We start from the raw sequence: 27,239 nt of genomic DNA, 5'->3' as shown, positions 1-27,239 counted from the left end.
TCCTTAATGCCGCAGATGTCCACAAAATATACAAAGATTCTTTTAGAAAATAAAGCATGAGAATGAATCAAGATATAGTTGTCAACCTTGTTTGTAGTTGCACTTTGGAACATTTGTTGGAATTTGGAGGATGCAGTCAGGTACTTTGCACAATAGAAAATGCTGTCTAACCATCCCCCCTGTTCTCCCCCCCCCCCCACACAATCTCTTTGGATTCACTACAAGCAGCATTCATGGTGATTGACTAAGATGCCCATATAAAATGATTTTGAAAGCTGTCATAACTCTCACCAGGCAATACAGTCAGAAAAGTATTTTCATAAACTCTTAATATAGTAGTATTCTCTTTTGAAAATTACTACAAAGATAAAAGGAAAAAAGACTTTAAATGTATACTCATTTAGAATAGATTCACCACAATAGGAAGATTCAATAGTAGGAATAATATACTAAGACAGCTTGGGATCCTTGGAGAGCAAAATCTGCTGAATTTTGAGCAAGGTGCAACATTGCTGTAATATAGCAGAAATATCTTCAAATAAAGAATTACAAAAATGTAACTTTGAAAAAAACAAACTAATCAACAATATAACTCCATCTTATTAAAAACTGGCTCTTGCAATTGTCCTTGAAATTTCTTACCAAAAAGGAAGCCCATGGGGATCTCATGCTTTTCAGAGTTAATTATATCAGCAATTTCTCCAAATGGAAAGTATTTTCCAGAGTGGAATCTTGAGAGTTCTTGTGTACCTTGAGAGTCTGAGTCATTCTTAAGAAACTAGTGTGTCTGGTGAACAATATTCCTGTATATCCTATTTCTAGATAATAGCATTTGACAAAATTATCCTGATTTCTACTGGATATTTACTATATTAAAATCTCTATTAATAATTCTAACTTCACAAGCAAATTGTCTCTTTATTTTATTATCTTAGGCAGATTAATTAACTAACTTATTCTTTTTCTACCCAGTAATGAAATGATTAAACATCCCAAAGCACAAAGTATTAAAGATGAGTGTTCCCTTACTAGTTCATTCAAATTACATTTATTGAGTATGTTTTGTGTCAGGTACTGTGCTAGGTGTTATAGACTAATTAATGCTAAACAGATTCCTTGTATACCAAAACACCAGTGTGTTTATTTCCAAAAGGAGGTACTCATGTCCATTATCCATGGGAGTACTTATCTGTCTAAAACTTCTAAGTAAATAACCTCAAAGGCTCCTGATAAGCACAGAATAAAAACAAAGAGAATTAGATTGTCTTGAGAGATATTTCATCCCATCTAAAGAGAAGCCTGATGAACTATCTCTGCCTCACAACAAAATAGATTTCCCTTGTGAATTAAATATCTGTGTCTTCCAGATACATTTTCTTTTTCATTTCGACCGTGTTAACTAAATGCTTATAAATTCATTATATCTACTAGTGATTACCACATCGTTATTTCTGAAAATAAGATTACAACACAAGTGAATGAATTCCATCTTTCCTTAGGCCAGGTATGCATTTTGATTCTTTTGATTGGATATAATATCACTCAAGTTTCTAATGACAGCACTCACCAAGATATTTTCTCTTAAGGTGTTTCTGATGAAAGCTAAGTTATCCATTTTGTACTCACTTTTTACTAGTTTTATTCTTTAAAAAATTTTTAATTTTTGTAATGTTTATTTTTGAGAGAGAGAGAGAGACAGAGAGAGACAGAACACGATCAGGGGAGGGGCAGAGAGAGAGAGAGAGAGAGAGAGAGAGAGGGAGGGAGACACAGAATCGGAAGCAGGCTCCAGGCTCTGAGCTGTCAGCACAGAGCCTGACCCAGGGCTTGAACCCACAAACTGAAAGACCTGTGCTGAAGTTGAATGCTTAGCCAACTGAGCCACCCAGGCACCCGTAAAAAAATTGTAAACGTTTATTTCTGGGGTGCCTGGGTGGCTCATTCAGCTAAATGACCCACTCTTGGTTTCAGCTCAGGTTATGATCTCATGGTTTTTTAGTTCAAGCCTCACATTGGGCTCTGTGCTGTCAGTGCAGAGTCTGCATGGGATTCTCCCTCTCCCCCTCTCTCTCTCTCTGCCCGTCCATTGTTCATGCTCTCTCAAAATAAATAAACTTAAAAAAAAATAAAATGTTTATTTTTGAGAGAGAGAGCATGAACGAAGGGCAGAAAGAAAGGGAGACGGAGGATCTGTGGGGCTCAAACTCGTGAACTGTGAGATAATGACCTAAGCTGAAGTCGGACACTTACCTGACTGAGACACCCAGGTGCTGCTTTACTATTTTTATTCTAAGTGTATAACTTTATCTCTAAATTCTGAGCTAGCTTAATGATTTCTACATCGTGACTGAGGTTTCTAAAATTTCATCATGTGTCTTGGATTTTTATCAGAGGGGTTACTTTAACATAAATATGAAATATGAATATATGCTACAACATTCATAAATCTCAAAAACATTATGGTAAGTCAATGAACCCATTTCATGTTTATGTGAAATATCCAGATTAGGTAGATCTATACCAATAGAAAGATTAGTGGTAGTGGTTGTCATGGGCTGGAGGACGACAGAAATATTTTGAAACTAAATACAAGTAATAGTTGTAAAACACTGTAAATGTAGTAAATGTTACTGAATTTTTTACATTAAGATATTTTTGTTTTATTTAGTATATGTGAATTTCATCTCAATAAAATGTTCTCAAAATAAAAGCATGCTAGACATTAAAGCATAATAATGAAATAATACATATAAGAACAGTAGTGAAATTATACACATACACACACACACACCAGACTGTGTTATTCAGTTTCAATGTGGAAAAAAAATATGATCATGTTTTGCTGATGTGATATAATTGGCTAACTGACCAAGATGGTCTTTATAGAAGTCTTTGCCATGAAGAAGTGGAGATAGAGAATTGAATTGTTTTGTGACATGTTGGTTTTGGATGGTTATTGCTATTTTCATGCAAAGGAGTGAAGTAGAAAATTAGAAATTGAAGGTCGTGGCCAACATATGTTTAAGAGTCAAGAGCATTTGGTGACAGGTAAATATATTTAAGTTGAACAAATACTAAGAAAGAAAGTACAGAGGGAATAAAAACAGTACCCTAAAAATACATACTTCGAAAGAGAAGGGTAGAAAATAGTGAAAGAGAAATCAGCAAAATTAGCTGATAATGTAAAATCAGAACAGAACTATTTGCAAAGTTAAATCAGTAATCATTGAATACTTATTTGTCCCAGGGTCCAGAGAAACAGCAAGAAATAATTATGTATGTTCAACGAGAGCAAGTGTCTCAGTCTGGTTGAATGTTGTGTTCTAAGACTGTAACCAAGACTGTATCTAGCATATAGTAGTCTGTGTGGTGTGATATAATGTTGTGATTGAAATGTATGAGGAGAGCATGTCTCACACAGAAGACTATTTTAATAGTCTTTTAAGATCCTTGTGACTGGTCTTCTTTAATATTACATCAAAACTCATCTAGTGGTAGTTTTCTAAAGATTAGCTGTAGTGTAGAATCTGAAACTATATCAATAAACTTTTCTTCTTTTCATATTAAATCCACTCACTCAGTTTGTACTTTAAGTGGATAGATTCACCTAATTATGATTATTTAACATTATGTTATGGTCATTTGAGAAATTGATTCATCATACTGTATAAAAAAATCTATGTTCAATACTATTATTACAAATTTATCAAAAGATATTTAAGTACTGGGAAGCTGAAGATTCCATAGTGGAGGATACAGGTTGTCTCAACTCCTAATTTTCACTTGAAACCCACATTTTTTCATTGTCAACAAATGTCAATTTTTTCTCTGAAGTTTAAGACACACTTTGTTTATTTTTGTAAAAATGTCTGCCAAATACCCAAGTCTGAATAATCTTAATTTATCAGTTATTCATTCAAGTGAAAATAGTGTTTCACTTAAAAAGTGGCTAGTTCAACCCACAACCCAAATATTCACACACGTTCTTTTCCCCAAGAAAAATACTATACTTTGTAAGCAGAAGTATTCTATGCACATTTATCATTATCATTTAAGATACTTTACAAACATAATCAAAAGTTGAAGAGTTACTAAGATAAAATTTTTTACTGCTCTATCAAGGATAATCTTAAATTAAACAGCATTTTGTTTGCTACAAGTTCAGGATAGTGAAGAATACAATGACAAGTTTTGTGTCACTGTCTTGATTTCTACTAGTACCATCAGTTTCACCCACCATTTGCTTTTTCATCATCACTGCAAATATCAACAGTGAAAGGCAAAGGTTATTTTAATATTATTAAAATAATTTGATCTTGCAGTTCCTTGAAAGTGTCAGTGATCTCAGTTGTCCACTGCCTACACTTAAAGGATTGCCATGAGAGAGAATGAGAAGAGAAATATAATTTTTTCTTTTTTTTAAGGTTTATTTATTTTTGAGAGAGAGAGAGAGAGAGAGAGAAACAGAGAGAGAGCCCATCAGCAAGTGAGGAGCAGAGAGAGAGAGGGAGATAGAGAATCCCAAGCAGGTTCCATGCTGTCAGTGCAGAGCCCCTACGTGGGTTCTGAACCCACGAACCATGAGATTATGTCCTGAGCTGAAATCAGAAGTCTGTCTCTAAACATATGGAGCCATGCAGGCATCCTGTGGTGGCTATTTTCTAATATCTTTTTCATTTCTATGGTTAGTATATGGTGATCAGTGATACAGATATATAGATATTGATATATATCTATACTCTTTGTACTTTGTAACCATTTATGTTGATAAACTAATTTAGGGATCAGCAAATTTTTTGTATAGCAGGCAAGATAGCAAATATTTTCAAGTTTGTGGTCCATGCTCAGTCTCCATCTCAACTGTTCAGCTTTACCATTGGAACAGAAAGCCAGGCATACGCAATACATGAAAGAATGAGCATGCCTGTATTCCAATAAAACTTAATTTACAAAATCAGGCAGCACACCAGATTTGGTACATGGGCTATATATAGTATATGGCTCTGTCCTAACATTATATCCTAATATGAGTCATTTTGGGGATCTTCCACAAACACTTAAATAGGACCAATGTCTGTATTCAGGCACAGAATTCAACAGTTATACAAATTCAAATGACTCTGTGCATTTTAACAAAGATACGTTAGTTCATTTCACATTCTATTTCCTGCCATTTTAATTTTGTGAATGCTGATCCATAAACTCCATAAATTAGATCTTCATGTTGACATACCAGTATTGATTATGAAAGCCCTTCCTTTACCTCATTTACACAATCTTAAATAAACATAATCCTAAGTAAAATAACCTTGTTTTCTCCCTTTACTGGTATTTTGAATTTCTTCCTTTCTACTTTGCTATACTTATTTCCCTTGTTTACCATTTTTAGCTGGGTATAAACTTTGTGATCAAATCTGAAAGTCTTAAAATAGGTGATTTTTATCCTATTTACATTTATAGGCATGGCAGATATATATATTCTCAGTTCTGATATTTTGTATTTTTTCTTGTTTCTCCAGAATTTTCATTTTGTAAGTATTTCACTACATGGTTTATATTAGTTTGATGTCTGAAAATTTGTAAAGATTATATTTTTGTCTAGTGATTACATTTAAGACCATAAATTCACTATCTATACATAATATAGATATATATATATGTGTATATATATGTATATATATCTATGTATATATATGTATGTATATATATACATAGATATATATATCTATATATAGATATAGATATATATTATATATATAATATATTATATATATAGCTATATATAATACACTATACATAAAAACATTTTTGCATTCATTTTCCTACTAATTTATAATCAATTTTAGCTGATTATATAATTTCTTAGTGTTTCCTTTTAACTTTTTATATGTCTATTGTTTTCTCTTGGATTTTAATTAATTCTTCTAATGACTAGCAATAAAAGATGAGGAGATAAGCATACTTCACCACTTTTCATCCATTCTAGCACTTTTTCCTCCAACTTTTGTTGTTTTTATCATTCTTATATTATCAGGATTTGAAACATGTACATTTGTCTTTACAATGTTCATCTTCACATATAATTATATTAGTATACATTTAAACGGAAATCATGCTCATTGTTATTTCTTTAGACATAGGTTCTCCAATAATGCTTTCTAGAATGACATTTGTAACTATATATATATGTATATATGTATATGTATGTATATGTATGTATATATACTCATATACATACATATGTATTTTTTTCCCAAGAAAGGATCAGAGAAACTTAAATCCATGAGTTCTTACATGTTCATATTCCTTTACCCTTTAACAACTTTTCAGCTGAATATACAATTTGTATATACAATATACAAAGTCCTCTAGTACCAAACATTGTGATAGAAGACTATGAGGAAAACTGATGTCTTTATACTTATATTTAAGTATCTTTTTTTTTTTCCCAACAATTTGTGCTTTATGTTTGAAATCTCTTAATTTTAAGATAGGTCTCATTGTTAAATATTATATATCAATTTTGCCTGGCACATGTTATACCCTTTCCACATGGAGAACTAGCTTTTATTTCTACAATGTCTAAACAAATTAATTTTAATATTTTTACTATTCTATTTTTCATATCTTCAAAGATACCAATTGCATGTATCCAATCTACTTTGTCTTAAATGTCCACAATTTTCTCCTTAGCTAGCAACTTTATTTTAGCCAAGGAGAAACTTTTCTTGCTTTTCTCAATTCTGATATCCTTGTCACTTAATGTGTTTTTTACAATATTATCCTGTTCAGTGGGGCTAATTCCAAAGTGGCTGCCTTGGCTATTATAGTTTAAGTTTTCTTTCCCATTTCTCTTCTGACTTCTGTTCATACGTTGCTTCATTTTCTGTTGTCCGGTTGTAATTTTCCTGAGCTCTTATTCCGCTCTCAACTTTGGACTTTTAAATTTTTTGATTTAATAAAAATGTATCATAAAGATCCTATCTCTCAATCCTTTTTGAAATATTTTATTGATGAGTGTTATTAATAGGTCTTTGCTTTTTCATTTTCTCATTTCTCCTGTAGTATCTTTGTTCTGACTACTCATTCTTGAAGGATGGATCAAAGATTTTTGTTTGCTTTCTTAGTTTCTGTGTTCTGGTGGCAGAGTCAGCCAAGGACATGTTCCAGGTAGACAGAAATTTCTTTCAGAGACAGGATAGCATGAATTCTACCCAGCCAATCAGAATCAACAACATAGGAGTATTCAGAATGCTAATGTTTCCCTAATAAACAGGTGGCCTACTGTAAATTACCACCAGGTGGCTGGTCTTTTGTAATACATTGTTCATTCTTGTGTCTACTGCTTCATTTTGAAACCAAACTGGGTCCAAGGAAGTTACCACAAGTCTACACACCCCCTTTCCAAATACAGCAAATAAATCATCATTGGTTTTGTACCCCAGTGTATACTATAACTTCAGAGAAGTGTATTCTGAGAGTTCTTAAAGTCTGTAAGCAGGGCTATTAAAATGATTATACAAATTTTGAACTGCACAATTCTAGATGGCACTGTAAGTATTGATTTCCTGAGCAATCACAAGCATGCTTGAAAACCCAGGTCTCCTCTCTCTTGTTTTCATATCTTTGTTTGACATTTACTGGCTTTGGTTGAAGATATCAAGTATCTTCTGGTTTGTCAAAGATGGATTTTACAATTTAATTTCCCACTTTTCATGTTGCTTTTGGGTGAGTTGTAAAAGAAAAATGGAAAAATTATAACTGAAATACAGTTTAGAAACCCAGAGATTTTCTTACTAGTCTTAATTTCTTCCGTTCATTTATCTTCCAAAACTAGAGAAATTAATTCTCTTTTATGCTTTTAGTCTTCCTTCAAAACCACCCAGACCAGACCCTATTTTAGTAAATGATAAAACCAGCTATTCAGTTATTTAAACTAAAATACCAGCAGTTCTCCAATGAATCCTCCTTGATGCACATCTTTGCCTGACTCCCCACGAGTCTTCTCATTTCACCTGCATCTCTGCTGCCACCATCTTGCCCCGCCCAGTCACCTCTTACTTAGATTATGCTAACCATAACAAGTTTCCCTGCTCCAGCTCTGTATCTGTTCTTCCCACTATGATAGACAATAGCCACAGGTGGCTACGGAACACTTGAAACATGGCTTACCTGTGTAAAATCACATACGATTTTTGAATACTTAGTATAAGAATATAAAATATTTTAATGAATAACCTTTTATGGTTATGTGGTAAAGTGATGTTTTAGATAGAGTGTGCATTAAATAATTTATGTTTAAAATTTTAATTTATTTTTAAAAATTAAAAAAAATATGAATGTTTATTTTTTAGAGAGAAAGGCAGAGACAGAGTGCGAGCAGGGGAGGGGCAGAGAGAGAGGGAGGGAGACACAGAATCTGAAGCAGGCTTCAGGCTCTGAGCTCATAGAGCCTGACGCAGGCCTGAAACCCACAAACCCCAACACAAGACCATGACCTGAGCTGAAGTCAGATGCTTAACTGACTGAGCCACCCAAGTGCCCCTCCTTATTTACTTTTTTAATGGAGCTACTTGAAAATTTTAAATTACACATGTGGTTTACATTTGTGGCTCATAATCAATTCTGTTAGGCAGTGCTTCTCCATATAGTAACAAACTTAAAACACAGAAAGGATGTCACAACTCAGCCTAAAACTTTCAAATGACTTTTATACTTGAAATCTAATTCAAACTTCCATGACTTTTAAGATCTTGATCTCACCTATCTGTCCAACTCTACCTTGAACCATATATCTTCCCACTCATTACAATTCTTGTCACGCTAGTCTTCATTCTATTTTTTTTTTTTTTGGACGCACAGCATATTCATTGTCTGCATACTTTTCTTATTAAAACACACTTCCCCTCATGCTCAAGTGGCAGCTCATTTCCTTCTTTTTAGTCTCAGCTCGATGTCACTTTTCAGAAAAGTATTCTTTGGCTGCCTAATATAAAATAAGTAACCTTTTATAATTCCTTATATAATTCCCTTATTAACTCATAGCCTGTAAATATTACATACAATATAATAATCAGGAAAATCTGTGGTAATTACAAAGTATTTTCAAATCCTAAAAATCTTTTTTGCCCTGCATTTTGCCACTAATCAAATCAATGGATGGAGTCAGGGAGGAAACTGATATTACTAAGAACATAGGGCTCATATTTTAATATGCAACCATAAAAATTCTTTTTAAATTCATAATGAAAAACTAGCCATTAAATTAATCAAAGGAAAATATTCTAAATTGTTTTTTTCTGTCAATGTTTCAAAAGCTAGCCACTGTGGACATGATAATATTAGAAGCTAAAAAAGATTCTATCTAACCCATGTAGGGAAGAGGAGGTAAGGAGAGGGCAGGAAAGGCATGAGGAGTGTATTAGTATTCCTTTTCCCAAAGCATATTGGCATAAAGAGCAAGAAAATTTCAGATAGGTTGGGAAAAAAAAGCCAAAAACAGAGGGCGTTTTTGTCTCACCTTCATAATAGGACTTTGAGACAAGACTGTCAAGCTAGATGGTCTTATAGCAACCTTAGAAGATCAATGGTGGCCAAAAAAGGCATGATTAGAGAGCAAGGAGAAAAGAAAAAGGTAAGGGGGAAGGAGAGACTTGGAGAAACTCCCTCACCTTCCAAAAGGGACCCAGAAGTTACCCCATGTCCCAGAGATAATACAGAATGGCAGCATGCTTTTTGGAACCATAATACACACAAGTGAGTAACCCCAGTGAAAGTAGCTTCAAGGTAGACAGCCTCGTCAGGGTCCACACGTAGGATGTCTGGGCAGCCACAATAGGCTGCAAAGTACGTAGCATCCTAAGAGACAAAGATGATTGGTTGAATCAGTCAGGGAGAACCACTGAGCTCTGAAATTCCTCCAGAGAGCCAAAGAGAAATTCCGTAGCCTCATCTTAAAGTCACTTAAGTAGACCCAAGAACTAGACCAGATCAGCTCATCACAAAAAAGACTTGTGAGGAGGTAGTGGTATCAGCTGGATCCTTTTCTACCTCTGAAAGGTCAGGAATCCCCATCTTCTACCCCAGTCACCTTCTAAGAAAGAAAGAGAGGGGAAGAAATGAGAAAGGTTGCACATTTGCTGAAAAGGAACGAGGATACTCCAAACAAACTGTTGAAACAAAAATTGCAGAGATAAATTTGCCAGTTTAAAATATCTTCATCACAATTCAAGAAGCTCAGGTAAGTCATAGAAAATGACATCGAAGTGCAGTGGATAATGTGTTCACTCTTACACTTTATATTCTGTCTCTGCAACCAAAATGTAAGCTGCATTGACATGACAGAAGTCTTCTTCATCATTATCTGCCCAGCACATAGCATAGGGTCTGGCTTACAGTAGGTATTCAATAACACAAGAGGAAGGCAGGAGGTTCAGAGTTAGAGAAGAGATGTGATGACAGAAGCAGTGGCTGTAGTGATGCTTTGAAAAAGGAAGAACGCCAAGAGAGAAGGAATGTAGATGGCCTCTAGAATCTAGAAAAAGCAAGGAAACCGATTCTCCTCTGCCTCCAGAAGGAACGCAGTTCTGTCCATAACTTGATCTCAGTGCTTAAGACCCAGTTCAGACTTCTGACCTGCAACTCCCTAAAATAACAAGTATGTGTTGTTCTAAGCCACTAAGGTTGTGATAATTTGTTACCATAGCAATAAGAAACTAACACAGATTCCTTTTAATATCTTTTTTTTAATGTTTGTTTATTTTTGAGAGAGATAGAATACACGCGGGGGAGGGATAAAGAGGGAGGGAGACACAGAATTGGAAGCAGGCTCCAGGCTCTGAGCTGCCAGCAGAGAGCCCGATCAGGGGCTCGAACCCACAAACTGTGAGATCATGACCTGAGCCGAAGTCTACTGCTTAACTGAGTCACCCAGACGCTCCTCCCCACTTTTTTTTAAAGAAACTAACACAGATTCTTAGTAAAAGAGTAAATGAATGTCTATTTTTGTGACTTCCAATAATGTAAAGTAGCTTAAATATTAAAATTTGCTGTTAAAGTAACATTTTTAATTACACGATACAGTTAATAGTATGCAAACTCCTGAGTGCATTTCTATATTTTACTAGTTTAACCAATGGTAGCATGCTGAATTTACATAGCTTATGCTCAGAAAATAATACCAGAAGGTACAATTGTAGCTAATCATACCCTTCAGTATTTAAGTTAGTATCAGGAGTACATTGTGGTTGCTAGTATGGCTTTTATATACCCCAATAAATTGTTTTATAACTTCATAACAGTTGCCAGTCTTTTGCATTTACTGCACTAAAGCTTCTTCATGTTTGTCAGGAAATACATAACTAGTCATAAGGAAGACTTTTCATTAAGCTCCTGTGCTCAGTTACAAGCGTGTAGCCTTGCCAAAAAAGAATCTAATATACATAATTCCAAAATAACAAGATAACATTCAGGAAGTTAATATGCACTTGGTAGTTTACAAAATATTCTTTTATATGGAAAGCTCTGAAATAAAGTGTTTACCTGAAAGTCACTGGGCACTTGTCAGAAAGTCTAGAGAAATAGAATTTTCAGAACAAATGATTAAAGAAAATTAATTCAATCAGCATTTACCGAATAATAAATGAAAATTAGGTATTCGTTACATTCTCATCTGTGCCAGTGGTAAAGCAGTTCATTTAAAAACAACCATCAAATGTAACACATCCATTAAAGAACACAGGCGCTGTATAAAGAAGATACATAATTTTTGTAATGACGATTTCTAGTGATGTGACCCTGCTTCACAACACACTGATTGTGACTGCAGATAGCTGAAAATGTGACCCTCACTCCCCACTGGGCAGTGCTGGGACAACTAATAAAATAGCATTTTTATCCAAATAAAATTCATAACAAGTACTAATCGCAAACATCATCATTATCTGCCTCAGACTATTCATTTTTTCTTATGCTTAGAATCTCATAGTGTTCCTGCTTCCTCATTCTCTCAATTTTGTCCTACTTTAAAGTCAGTTGAGCCTAAGAAGAATTGAAGATGACAAAGGAATCAGACAAAATGTTCCTCGTAATTGTAACCGACAATCTAATAGAGAATCTAGGCCACCCTTCTAGGACTGTGACGAGACCATTGCATTTATGTAGAGTTCAGAGTCCATTTCTTTATTAAAGCTGCTCACCGGACCAGTAATTCCATGGTGTTCACATGTCAATTAACCCCAAATAATAGGCTGCAACAATTTGTTTAGGTCTTACTCTTTCTGGTTATGTGGAGGCTTTTATTCTTGAAAATAAATTGCAATAGTATGAAAGGAAGAATAGCAGAAAGGTGGAAGAAGGAATGGGAAAGAGGACAGAAAAATCACGTTACTCTCCAGATTAATTTTTCTGAAATGTCCTTCGGCATGGCTGATTTAGGAGTTAGATATTTATGACTTAAATATTAGTGCATTAGTATGGTAACATTTTTCTACTAAAAAAGTCATTTTCTAATTTATCACCTATATTTCAGAACGTAAGTATGATAAATACTAAAATAATTTTACATATGCAGACATTTGCATAAGTGATTGTGAAAGATTAGCAAGGCTTCATGAATTTCCTTCATTATTTAACTACAACTGAGTGTCCAGTCTTAGGCGGTAAAAGAATGAGTGCACATGTGCGTGTGTGCGTGTGTGCGGCTTTGAAAATAGACCCATTCATTAATGTATTAATTTATTCTACAAATATTTAAATATTTAGAGAAAAGACTAATTTACATAATAGGTCACTGTATAATCATTACAAAGGATTCCCAAGAAAATGTTATTTTAGATTTACAAACACTTTACTGACTGCATCCATAGTGATAGATTTAGAATCATTTTTATCTCCAGTGTTAGAATAATAAACGTTAAAAAAAAATTAAAAAAAAAAAGAATTAACGTTTATTTATTTTTGAGACAGAGAGAGACAGAGCATGAACGGGGGAAGGGCAGAGAGAGAGGGAGACACAGAATCGGAAGCAGGCTCCAGGCTCCGAGCCATCAGCCCAGAGTCCAACGCGGGGCTCGAACTCACGGACCGCGAGATCGTGACCTGAGCTGAAGTCGGACGCTTAACCGACTGAGCCACCCAGGCGCCCCAACATTAATTCTAACGTATTAGATATTTCAGGCTGCTTAAATTATGAGACTGCTCAAATGTCTATATTTAACTTACGTATATATTTAAATAAATGCTGAAAAGAGATAAACTTGTTTACTTTTCTAATAAAATATGATAGAAAATGACAATATAAAAATATTAATGTAAACATAAAAGAATATATTGAATCTGAATTGTAAAAAATGTACTGTAAAAAATATTGAGTCATATATATGGTAGTATTTTTTATGCTAGTGCCATTAAAATATGTATCTAAAACAATAAATTTATGTATTTATTTTTAAAAATTACTTATTATGTTGAGAGGAGGAGAGAGAGAGAACAATGTGCAAGTGGGGTAGGTACAGAGACGGGGGTGGGGGTGGGGTGGGAGGGGGCATGTAGAGAATCCCAAGCAGGCTCTTTGCTGTCAGCACAGAGCCCTATGGGGGGCTCAATCTCACGGACAGTGAGATCATGACCTGAGCTGAGATCAAGAGCCAGACACTTAACTAAGCCACCCAGTTGCCCCCAAAACAGTAAGTTTAAATAGGCATAAAAAATATAGCATTTGGGTGCCTGGGTGGCTCATTCAGTTAAGCATCTGACTTCGGCTCAGGTCAGGATCTCCTGGTTTGTGAGTCCAAGGCTCAAGTCTGGCTCTGTGCAGACAGCTCTGAGCCTACTTTGGATTCTGTGTCTTGCTCTCTCTCTGCTCCTCCCCTGCTTGCATTCTGTCTCTCTCAAAAATAAGCAAACATTTAAAAATATGGATAGCGTTAACTGCAACCTTGACCTTTCAATATTTTACGTTTATTTTATCTCAATATAGTCTTTTAACTAATTGTTACTTGATAAGTATGTGTTTGATTTGATACCAAAGTGGGCAGTCCAAGATTGGGTTTAAAAAAACAACTAGAAAATACAGTAACAGCTGATTTAGTAAGTATAAAAAAAAAAAAAACTGTACATATTTAGGAGTTTCATTTTTCATTGCTAACAGGGAATTCTCTTTACCCAAGTTCAGAAAATAGGGGGGAAATATATGCAGCATTCTGTGGATTTGTTGGCAAGGAGGTGAGAGGGGTGATTTTTTAAAACACAGGGCATTTTATGCTCTAATTTTCCTTCCTGAAAATACTTGACCTTTCAAAAATTTGCATAATGAATTCGGGTGTTGTCTTGATGGTTTGTTTCCTTTGAAATATTTCAGGAGCAATTCTCATTTCATCTGAAGATTTTCTTCTATTATTAGCTTTGAACAACCTCAAATAGAACATGGGGATGACTTCCTTGATTTTAGCTGTGACGTAGGGTTTTTAATCTTTCTTAAATTGTTCTATAGCACCTTCTGATAGAAAATATGTCTACATATATGGTCTATTTCCTCTTAGTGTTACTTAAGCAAGTAAGAAATCTTATCACAGCTATCCTTATTATCCAGACTCTGTGTTCAGGTTTATTGGAAGGGTGATGGGGATATATTCGAGTCTCATCCTTCCCCACTAAAGAAAAAGTTATCATAGATGTTTTTTTTTCTCTTATGTCATTAAGTTTTATTCATTTTTAGATTCCTGTTTTCTCAAGGTATTTATAGTCTGGTAGGCTGAATATTTTCGGTTCCCCCCAACCCCATTTTTCTATTAATTAAATTAGGCAGCAAATACTAGAGCTGCCTTTTGAGTGGAATTGGCTTTGTAGGATACAGCAGTTACAAACAGTCTTCCATGACCAATTTATTTTCTAAAAAAGTGCCACGTTCTTGGGCACTTCAGCATCGGCTCATTCACCCTGACCCAAATCCTTAATATGGCTGGTTACCTGCAACTCCTTTGCCACAGCTTGGCAATTCTTTTCTATCTTCTCTGACCTCTTCTCCTCAGGGCTACAGCATTCACTGATGTTCCAAATGGAGTAGCACACATCTCTGGCATCCACATTCGACTGACTTACTCTCTAATCCCTTGAGATTGTCCTCACATCTCCAATGTTCCCAGGTCCAACAGCACTTACAGTAAAAGACAAGTAAGGGGAAACTGGTAGTTTATGGTTCCTATTAATTGTCAGGAGCATTATGAAATGTCATGACTAAGTTTTTGTTAAGCTTATTAGCTAACTGTAGGCAATGAAGAAGATGGATGTTTCTAGATTTCTGAAAAGCAAGCTACATAGACAACATTTAACATTATAACTTTTAAAACCTACCATTTAAGTTTATTTATTTACTTTGAAGGGGGCGAGGGGAGAAAAAGAGGAAGAGAGAAGTTGGAAGCTCAACCAACTGAACCACCCAGATGCCCGGAGAAAGAATCCCAAGCAGGTTCCACATTGGCAGTGAGGAGCCCAATGCAGGGTTCAAACTCACAAACTGTGAGATCATGACCTGAGCCAAAATCTGGAGTGAGACCTTAGCAGGATTCTCACACAGAGAGTCGTCACACGGAGGCTTTTCTTTCCAGGGAGCAACTTTATTCCTACCGGCAGGGCTCAGTTGGGTTTGTACCCAAAGAACTGAGCCCCGGATATCACATGGCATAATTTTTTATACACTTTTTATTTCTTTGTCTCTCATATATGGTAAAAGACAAACATGCAGTCTAATTAAGTGGTCTCATGTTACAAGGTCATGAGGGATTGTCGGATACCTGTATAGCCAAGTTGCCTTGAGGTTTTTTTGTTTGTTTGTTTTGTTTTTTGTTTTTTGTTTGTTTTTTTTCCCACTCTTTAGGAAGGGGACCCTACCACAAGACACTTAACCAACTGAGTCATCCAGGCGCCCCTAAAACCTACCTTAAAATAACTCTTAAATATAAAAAAGAGTCATAGAGAAGAGATAATGGAATTAGTTTATTTCATTTTAATGGGTATTAAATTTTTTTCTAAATATCTTCCTTATTGCTATAGTGAATACAAGGATATGTAAGATATAATACCTCTACTGAAAAAGTTTATATTCTAGCCAGGGATATACAACCAACATTTATGAATGATTAAATTAAAATACAAAGCAGTCCATTTCATAACACTTAATCTAGTAAAGAGAGAGATATATGTAATTCTTAGGAGTTTGGGAAATTTCTTTTTTTTTTTAAGCTTCTTTATTTTGAGAGAGAGCACTGGGAGGGCAGAGAGAGAGAGGAAGAGACAGAATCCCAAGCAGGCCCTGTGCTGTCAGCAAATTGGTGAGATCATGTCCTAGGCTGAAATCAAGAATCAGACAATTAACCAACTGAGCTACCCACGCACTCCTGATTTTTTTTTTTTTTAATCATAAGAACAATGGGATAGAAGAACTAGCAGAGACTTTAGGAATAATCTAGTCAAGGTCCTTCATTTTGCATGGGTTAGAAAGTATGCACAGAGGTGAGGTGACTTGCCCAATGACACAGACCAGCTGAGTTCATTATTTCTACATCTACTATCTTAATTCCTACCTGAGGGCTCTATTATAGCTTACGTTCTTGTTAACCAAAATAATCTATTCTTGTATATTAGAATGGCAATCTAAATAGTTCCTGCTGAGTTATCTTAGGTAATCTTAGTAACAGCCCTGGTTAAATATTATATACTAAATCACACGTAATACTTGCTTTCCTGGGATTTATAAGGCTGGTGGCAAGTGGGACCCATTGACGCAGTTGTTCTTAGAAGGCTGAGAAGTGACTCATGTATGCTCAGGAACATCTCCGTCAGCAAGCAGCTGGCTTCACTTCTCTTCTTCTCTGAAGCTTAAACCCCTTTGGTTTTGCTATGGCCAAAACTCTTGTCAAAGCCTAAAGCTACAGAGGCGCTGTCAACACTTCACTACAATTTTGGCCTCAGAGAGGAAAAATATGCTCTACTGTCTTTGTGATTTTTTAAAAGCTATGCAAATGAAATAAAAAGCCGAATTAAATCCTTTTTGTGTATTCAAAAGCCAAAGTACATACTGAATATCCTGTATATTAAAATATTGTGTTTCTTGCGCTAGTGACAAATGATAAACTAAGACGATAAGGTCAGTCGATTAAAAGCAAAACGACTTAATTTTCTTTCTTAACAACTGCTCCCACAATAAATTGGTTACTAAAATGTTATTCCTATGTGATGTGTGAATTAACTTTTATACTCAACATACAATGAAGTCTAAGATTTAATGCAAAGGAGAGTTGTACAAAATTTTATATAGAGGTATGTGTATAGTTTAAAAATGAACTTAACCTATTTAGCTGATTATGATCACAGAGTCCTTCTCCTTTTTATTTTAAATCAGAATTTCAAACTACTGAGGCTACAGCATCCAGGAAATACTCAATGTCTGAAAATCAAGAATCACTGAAGGACAAGAATTCTATGGACCAAGCACATTTATGGAAATCAACATGTGATTGGTTTGTTTTCAAATACCAAAGTTAGTAGTTTTATATTTTGATATAATGGTTGTGGTAGGAGGCAGAAATAGATCTCACAAGGTGCCGAAGGGCTTCATTCCTCCTGATGGTTCTAAGGAAGAATCTGTTTTCTTGCCCTTTCCGGCTTCTATAGGCTGCCAGCATTTCATGGCTTGTGGCCTTCTTCCATCTTCAAAACCAACAACGCTCGTTGTCTTTCTCATGTGCATCAATTAGACACTGACTCTTCTGCTTCCTGCTTCACTCTTATGGGCCATTAGGCCAACCAAATAATCTTCAATTTCAGTTACCTTTGCCCAGTAACATGGCATATTCACAAGTTCCAGGGATGGGTATGTAGACATTTGAAGGACCATTACTCTGCCTACCACACTTCTCTAGAGCCTCCAGAAAGAAAAGCAGCCCTGCAGGCACCTTGATTTTAGACCAGTAGTTTGGTCAATTCAGACTTCCAACACTTAGAACTGCAAGGAAATAAATGTGTATTGTTTAAGCCATGAAGTGTGTGGTAATTTATTTCAGCAGCCATAAGAAAATGATATAGTTGTGATGAAGGAAAGAGATTTAGACACCAGAATTTGTATCCAACCATAGTAAGAACCTCCTTGGAAATATTCAGTAAGCCAGAGGGATTCAGGCATTTTATGCACTTTAAGCATAAAGCTTCTAGAGTGTTAAAGCCAAGTAATTGGAAAGGGGAAAAAAATAGTGTACAAAAGAGAATTGACAGTAGACCAAGAGACAGATATTACCCTATGCCAACTATCTCAAAATGTGCTCCTTCGAGTATTAGTGTTCTGTGAGATATTGATAGGCTTCCAGGAAAAAGAAAAGTTATCCAAGAGCAAATATTCTGAAAAAAAATTGTTGTATGTCTTAATAAACCCAAGACTATATTATGTTTACATGCATTGGAAATATTCAAATGGATGTGTAGTGTTTCAAAAACTTTTTGACTGTGTACTTTACTTTTTCTGCTAACACATAATTCTCCTCAGCATAACAAGGGATGGTGCAGGGGGCTTGGTATATTGGGTATTCTATTAAGGCTGACATTCAAATAGTAAATATCTCTGACCATCTGATTTCATAAACTTAATGAGAAATGAATGTACGTATTCAATTAGACAACTGAAAAGCAGCTCACTAATTCAACAACAAATGTATATTGAACATTCCCTATAGGCATAAGTTCCTTTAATAAGTGTTACAAAGAAGTAAACTAGTCCACAAAGCCACTATAGTCCAGTGCTTACCCAGATAAAACTGGAGAACTTTTTGGTTTGTGGCCATTCTTCAATGAAAACCATGAAAATCTGTGTAAAACTAGACTTGTTCTCTCAATTCCAGTCAACCCACTCCTTCCTGTTGAGGCACTTCTACAGTGGTATCAGCACTCAGGGTTAGCTCTCCTTCAGAGGCCCAATTTATAGGACTTGGCGTCTCAGGTACAGCCATAAAGTAAAGGAGAGAGAAGAAAACCACCATGAGAAAAGTTATGGGCAAGGTTAAAGTAAATAAATGGGGTTGAAATAGGAAGGCATATTGATCTTTGTCTACAAAATAATATAATATGATTGTAAATAAGTTATATACACATCATTTGAAAGTACACAAAAGGAGTTGTGTGATGAGAAAATAAGTACATGGTTCAGGAAGTGAATTCTAACAGAAATTAGAAGGGAAACAATGTGTGTAAAATGTTCTGGAAACACTGATGTATTAGTTGAATCTTGTGGGTTTTCATTTTCAGAAGAGTGAAAAAGGTATTCCTAGGTGAGGGAACATGAGAAAAATGTGGATGTAGGAGAGAGAAATACATTTGGACTTCAATTAATCATGCAAGAGAACACTGTCTAGCATTAATCAAGTTTCTTCTATATTATTTTGAGTGAACACCATTAATCATTTTCTTAAGATAGGTCATTATTAGTGTGTGTGTCTCTATGTATGGGGGGGAGGCGGAGGGGAGGGGGAGGAGGAGGGAGAGATGTAAGGTAGCGAGGACCCCGTGGCCAAATTCCAGAAAAAAAAATTAAGCCATAGACAAAAGTCAACATAGGCAGTGTAACTTCTCCCTTTAAGTCATTTGCCAATTTTAAAGCAGAAGCTAAGGGACTAGGAAAATGAACACAAAATAATAGCTGAGTGATTGAGAGGCTGAGCATAGCTTGTGGCAGCATGATGAGTCTTGGAGGAAAAGAATGCTATCTGGACTCCCAAAGGAAGAGAGACCCTTGTAAACACCACAGGTTTCATGTTGAACATTTGAAGGACCACCCCTGAAGAATAAAAGTAATCCAGAAATAGATCCACCTGTACCAAGTATGAAGCCCAGATTCAAATAAGTATATTTGGGGATTACAGTAATCTTGCCCTCCTCATAGGCCTGTCAGAAATAGAAGTAAATCCTTGGCATGTTTGGGTGGCTCAGTGGGTTAAGCGTATGACTTCAGCTCAGGTAATGATCTCAAAGTTCGTGGGTTCAAGCCCTGAGAGTCAGGCTCTGTGCAGACAGCTCAGAGCCTGGAGTCTGCTTCAGATTCTGTGTCTCTTTTCTCTCTGCCCCTCCCCCATTCATGCTTTGTCTCTTTCTCTTTCAAAAATAAACATTAAAAAATTAAAAAAAAAGAAATAGAAGTAAATTCTCAAACCATCTCTAAATTTTTATATGCACTATCTAACATTCAGTCAAAACTTGTCAGTTATAAAAGGAGTGAAGATCACATTACAACAAGCCAAGAAAACAATAAACAGTCTAACAAAAAAATCAAATATAAGAGTTATCAGACATGGATTTAAAATATCTGTGATTAATATATTGAAAAACTATATGGCAAAAGGAAAAATTCAGCACAAAATTAACTACAAAATAAGAAATAGGAATTGTAAAATTTAAAATAAAGATAGCTAAAATTAAAAACTCAATAGATGCTCATCTTAGCAAAAGCAGAATTAGACATAGTTGAAATAAGAATAAAAGAGGAATCAGGAATAAAACTGGATTAGAGCATGGAGAACAAAAATGATGAAAAATAGAGAAAAGAACATGAGACATATGGAATATGGCAAAGTGTTCTAACTAAATGGAATTTGAGTATGAGAGAGAGAACAGAGAGAGAATAGAGGAAGCAATATTTGAAGTTATAATGGCTGGGAATCTTCTACAAGTGACAGAGGATGCCATATAGGAGAGTGTTAATACGGCAGACCTGATCTTTTGAAGAGCCTGCTTGCAGGCCTGTTACATGGCTGGTGTCTGGGAATTTGGCTTTTGAAACGCTCTCTAATGTTCCTGCTATGTCTGCCTGCTTAGAATATACAAACAATGTGATTGATGGTGAACACCTGCTTTCCTTCTGGAAATCTCAGATTTTGGTGGTCAGAGAGTGCCTATGTCCCCAGTCCCTAACAGAAAGTTCGAAATCTGAATTTCAGCCAGCCTTCCCTGGACAGAAATATTGCATGCATACTGCTGCATTTTCACTGCTAAAGAAAGGAGTATGCAGTGTGACACTTCCTGGGCTGGAGGTGAGAGAGAGCAGAACATAGAAAACATGTGTCTGAGTTTCTCCAAACTCTGCCTTATGTGCATTTTCCTCTTCCTGATTTCTATTCATTCTTACTGTGCCAGTGTAATAAATCTTTTTCATGACTACACCTATATAGGTTGAATCTTATGAGTCTCCCTGGCAAAGCACCAAATAGAAGAGTGGGCTTGAGATTCTCTAAACAACTACTTACAATGCAAGAAAGTCCTCAATATCAAACAGGATACGTAGAAAGAAGATTCTATCCAAGTACATCATAATAAAAACGTAGAAAAACAAAGGCAAAGAAAACATTTTAAAGGAAATGACAGGGAAAAGACATTACTTTCAGAGGAGAAATATCACATCCACAGTTGGCTTTAGCACACACAATGGTATTCAGAAAAAATTGGAATAAAATATTCAAAATGCTAAAAAAATCCAAACTATTAATTCAGAAATGTATATCCAGAGAAATAGCCTTCAAAAACATAGGATAACTCCTTTGTGTTCTACCTGCAAAATAAGACGTTACATCTTGTTCCCCAAGTCAAAAGTTGTACTGTGGCAAGTGCCTAGAATGAAGGGCTAGCACTTTTCAGAACCACTGTAATTGATGGCAGTTATGTTTACAAGAAGCAACAAGCCACTGCTTTCACTGCAACAACTGTCGGTAAGATAAACTTAAAAATAAAATTAAAGACACAAGTATATTATATATAAATTAAGATAACTGAATAAGTGTAAATCCCAGAGAGGGAAGAGCCCTTCCCAGGGAAGATGAGACCAGTAGTCAGTTCCTTCCTTTTTTGCCAACCCTGGGCAACCATTGATTATCAGGCTTGACTTAGGCAAAAGGAGAAATAGAACACAACAGAATTTATGACTAAGTAGGCTGCCATAATGGATTAGAATCTAGAGAATCACTGGTAAGTAATAGCATCAGTTTTCCCCCACAGGATATTTGTTGAGTGCCAAAGAGGCATGAGAGACTAGAGAGCTGGTTCAGAGATGTAGAATGAGATTTCCCATAAAGGAACAAAATGATGTTAGGAAAAGAGGTTACAACAAATGTATAACAGTTCTCTGTTTCTCAACACACTTTGCATTTTTAATTATTTGAAATGTGAGGATAAAGAGTCAACTTCAAAACACCCAGTAGGGCTGAAATTTCAAAAAGGTAGACAAAGAGAATGATCAGATTCAACCAAAAACAGGAAAGGTTGCAGTACAGGGCATAAAAATAGAATATTCTTCTGCAGCCATACAATGCTTAAGAAATCTGGTTGCCATGAGAAGGAGAGTCTCCAAAGGCACATAATAATTCTCAGTTACAAGATTTTAAAGGTGGGCTGAAACTAACTGAAGTTGCAACTCAGTCACAACCTAGCTGAACATCTGATTAGACTGAAGTATTAGCCTTTCACAGTATCTGTATAAAAGAAAAAATGTTCTAGGAATAATTGATATCAACTTCTATCTCTACGGGTATTTGGTATAATATCATACTATCCATTAGGAGACATGAGAAGATTCATGAACTGTGATAGATAATCCAAAGGAAAAAAAGTATACCATATAATCAAACCCAATGGTTATTCATATCTTAGGACTACAGAACAAGGACTTGAAAGAACACCATTAACAATATATTAAAGATAATAAAGGAAATGGGAAAAGAAATTAAAAAGATGTAGAATCTCTATAAGAGATCATAAAAAAATCATAGGACAACAAATAAGACAGCCTAGAAGAAATGGATAAATTCCTGGAAACATATTCACTTTCCACAAGTCAATCAGGAAGAAATAGAAAATTTGAACAGAGGAATTACCAGCAATGAAATTGAATTCATTAAAAACAAACAAACAAACAAACCTCCCAATAAACAAAAATCTAAGACCAGATGGCTTCAGAGGTGAATTCTAATGAACATTTAAAGAAGAGTTAATAACTATTCTTCTTGAACTATTCCAAAAACTACAAGAGGAAGAAAAGCTTCCAAATTCATTCTATAAGGCCAGCATTACCCATATACCAAAACCAGAGAAAGGCATTACAAAAGAGAGAGAGAGAGAGAGAGCGAACGAACTACAGGTCAATCTTTCTGATGAACCTAAATTCAAAAATCCTCAACAAAATACTAACAAAACAAATTCAACAATACTGCAAAAAAATAATTTACTACAACCAAGTGTCATTATTTCCTAGGATGTAAGGGTGGTTCCATAATCACAAATAAATAAATGTAATGCACCACATCAATAAGAGAGAGGATAAAGACCATATGATCATTTCAATAGAGGTAGACAAGGCATTTGACAAAGTACAACATTCATTCATATAAAAACTCTCAATAAAGTGGGTTTAATGGGAACTTACTCCAACTTATTAAATATCATATATGAAAAACCCATAGCTACATCATCCTTAATGGGGAAAACTGAGAGCTCTTCCCCTAAAGTCAGGAACAAAACAAGTATATCCACTCGGTACTTTTTATTTTTTATTATTTTTATTTTTTTTAATGTTTTTATTTATTTTTGAGAGAGAAACAGAGTACTAGTGAGGGAGGGGCAGAGAGAGAGGGTGACACAGAATCTGAAGCAGGCTCCAGGTTCTGAGCTGTCAGCACAGAGCCTGAAGCAGGGTTTAAACTCACAAACTGTGAGATCATGACCTGAGCCGAAGACTGAGCCATCCAGGCACCCCTATTCAGTACTTTTATTCAACATAGTACTGGAAGTCCTAGCCACAGCAATTAGATAATAAAAAGAAATAAAACGCATCCAAATTGGTAAGGAAGAAGTAAAACTTTTACTATTTGCAGATGAGATGACACTATATATAGAAAATCCTAATGACCCCATCAAAAAAGCTATTAGAGCTGATAATTCAGTAAGGTAGCAGATTACAAAATCAATACACAGAAATTGTTGCATTTCTATACACTAATAAAGAAGCAACAGGAAGAGAAAATAAGAAAACAATCCCATTTACAATTGCAACAAAAATAAAATACCAAGTAATACATTTAACCAGGGAGCTGAAAGACCTGTACTCCAAAAACTATAAAACACTGAGGAAAGAAATTGAAGATGAGACAAAGAAATGGAAAGATATTCTATGTTCATGGATTGGGAAAACAAATATTGTTAAAATGTCCATACTACCCAAAGCAATCTACAGATTTAATGCAATCTCTATTAAAACAATAATCTTTTTCACAAAACTAAAAAAAAAATTATGTTAAAATTTGTATAGATCCACAAAAGACCCCAAATAGCAAAGAAATACTGAAAAAGAACAAAACTGGAGGTATCACAATCCTAGATTTCAAGCTATACTATAAAGCTGTGGTAATCAAAACAACATGGTACTAGCACAAAAATAAACACATAGATCAATGGAACAGAATACAACTTTGAAACAACCATGTTTCTATGGTCAATTAATCTTTGACAAAGGAAGAGTGAATATACAATGGAAAAAAGACAATCTCTTCAACAAATGGTTTGGGGAAACTGTATAGTTACATGCAAAAGAATGAAATGGGACCATTTTCTTACACCATAGCCAAAAAACCTCAAAATCATTAAAGACCTAAACGTGAGACTGGAATCCATAAAATTCCTAGAAGAGATCATAGGTACTAATTTCTGTGACATTGGCCATAGCATTTTATTTCTAGATATGTCTCCTGAGGCAAGGAAAGAAAAGCAAAAACAATTAGGACTACACCAAAATAAAAACTTCTGCACAATGAAGGAAACTATCAACAAAACTAAAAGACAACCTTTAGAATGGTAGAAGACATTTTCTAATGACATATATGATAAAGGGTTAGTATCCAAAATATGTAAAGAATTCATTGAATTCAACACCAAAAAACAAATAATCCAAATTAAAATGTGCAGAACACATGGAGATTTCTCCAAAGACCTACAGATGGCTAACAGACACGTTAAAAGAACCTTGACATCAGTCATCATCAGGGAAATGCAAATCAAAACCACAATGAGATATTACCTCATATCTGTCACTATAGCTAAAATAAAAAAAAATACAAGGAACAAGTATTGGTGAGGATGTGGAGAAAAAGAAATCCTATGCACTGTTGGTGGGAATGCAAACTGGTGCAGCTGCTGTGAAAACATTATGGAGTTTTCTCAAAAAATTTAAAATAGACCTATATGATCCAGAAACTACTGGGTATTTACCCAAAGGATACAAAAGAATTCAAAAAGATATATATGCCCCTAGGTTTATTGCAGCATTATTTATAATAGCCAAATTATGGAAGCAGCCCAAGTGTCCATTGATAGATAAATGGATAAAGAAGATGTGGTATATATACATTTAATGGAATATTGCTCAGCCATAAAGAAGAATGAAATCTTGTCATTTCAACAACATGGATGGAGCTAAAGAGTGTAATGCTAAGCAAAATATGTCAGAGAACGACAAATACTGTATGATGTCACTCTTATGTGCAATGTAAGAAACAAAATGAATGGACAAAAATAAAAGAGACATACCCAAAAATAGACTCTTTTAAATGTCTAATTTAATTTTGAAAGAGAGAAAGAGAGAACACTAGCAGGGAGGGACAGAGAGATAGGACAAAGAATCCCAAGCAGGTTCCGTGCTGTCAGCCTGGAGCCCAACGCGGGGCTCCATCTCATGAACCATGAGATCATGACCTGAGACAAATCAAGAGTTGGACACTTAACTGACTGAATCACTTAGGTGTCTCCCCAAAACAAACCCTTCCCTATGAAGAATTGATGGTTACCAGAGGGCAGGTGGGCAGGAGAGAGGTAAAAAGGTGAAGGGGATTAAAAGAACACGCTTATCATGATGGACACTGGGTAATGCATAGAATTGTTGAATCACTATATTGTACACTTGAAACTAATATATAACTGCATGTTAACTATACGGGAAATAAAATTTAAAAATAGACAATGTCAGATAATGAGAATATATAAACATTATAAAATATATTTTACAAAACTAAAAAATAGCATGAAACAATCCATTAGATGAATGAACAGCAGATCAAACAAAAAGCAACACTAGCAAACACTAAGGTAAAAACTAAAAGAACAGAACCTATGTAAGAGAATTTGAAGGTAGTGAAATGATCTTACATATATATATAATTGGAAGGGTTAAAAAGAAAGGAATGGAAAATATGGAGTCGAAATATTTTAAGTAATAGTTGTCAATAATTTTCAAAATTTCACTTTAAAAGACAAACAATATATTCAAGTAACTCAGCAAATACAGGAAGATAAAATCAAAGAAAATGCATCAGAACAAAACCGTAAAAATCAACGGCAAGGAGAAAATTATACATACAGCCAAAGATAAAAGATCCATTACATACAAAGGAAAAAGAACACCTATGGTAGATCTCTTTATGAAAAGATGCAAATTTTTGCCAACACAGAATTCTATTCCCAGGAACAATAAGAAACAAAGCAGGAATTTTGGAGGGTTAACAGATGGGACAAAGGAAAACAAATACACCGACAATAGATTTAACCCAAATATATCAGTAGTTAAATTAATCTTGAGAAATAAGAAAGCTGGAGGTATCACAACCCCAGATTTCGGTATATACTGCAGAGCTGTCGTAATGAAAACAGTGTGGTACAGGCACAAAAATACACACATAGATCAATGGAACAGAATACAGAGTCCAGAGTCCACTCAGGCTTACCTAATGAGAACTATATCTGAAGGGTCACTTCATCAAGAAGACAATAATTCCAAGTCTGCATGTATCAAATAACACAGCTTCAAAATATATGAAGCAAAATGTAACAGAATCAAAAAAGAAATAGAGAAATTCACAATTCTGGTTAGAGATTTCACTACTCCTTGTTCAGTAGTTGATGTAAAACCAGTGGATGTAACAGCAGTATGAAGACATAAAATAAAAAAATAATATAGAATATTTGATCAACACTATTAACTGATGCACCTAGGTGGCTCAGTCAGTTAACTGCTTGACTCTTGATTTCGGCTCAGGTCATGATCTCTCAGTTTGTGAGATGGAGCTCAAGACACTGGGCTCTGCACTAACAGCAAGGAGCCTGCTTGGGATTCTCTCTCTCTCTCTCTCTCTCTCTCTCTCTCTCTGCTCCTCCTTTGTGCTCGTTAG

The sequence above is a fragment of the Panthera tigris genome, chromosome B3, assembly GCF_018350195.1.
Source record: "Panthera tigris isolate Pti1 chromosome B3, P.tigris_Pti1_mat1.1, whole genome shotgun sequence".
In the NCBI taxonomy this organism is placed as follows: Eukaryota; Metazoa; Chordata; class Mammalia; order Carnivora; family Felidae; genus Panthera; species Panthera tigris.
The sequence above is the reverse complement of the archived record's forward strand: the minus strand, read 5'-3'. Positions refer to the sequence as shown.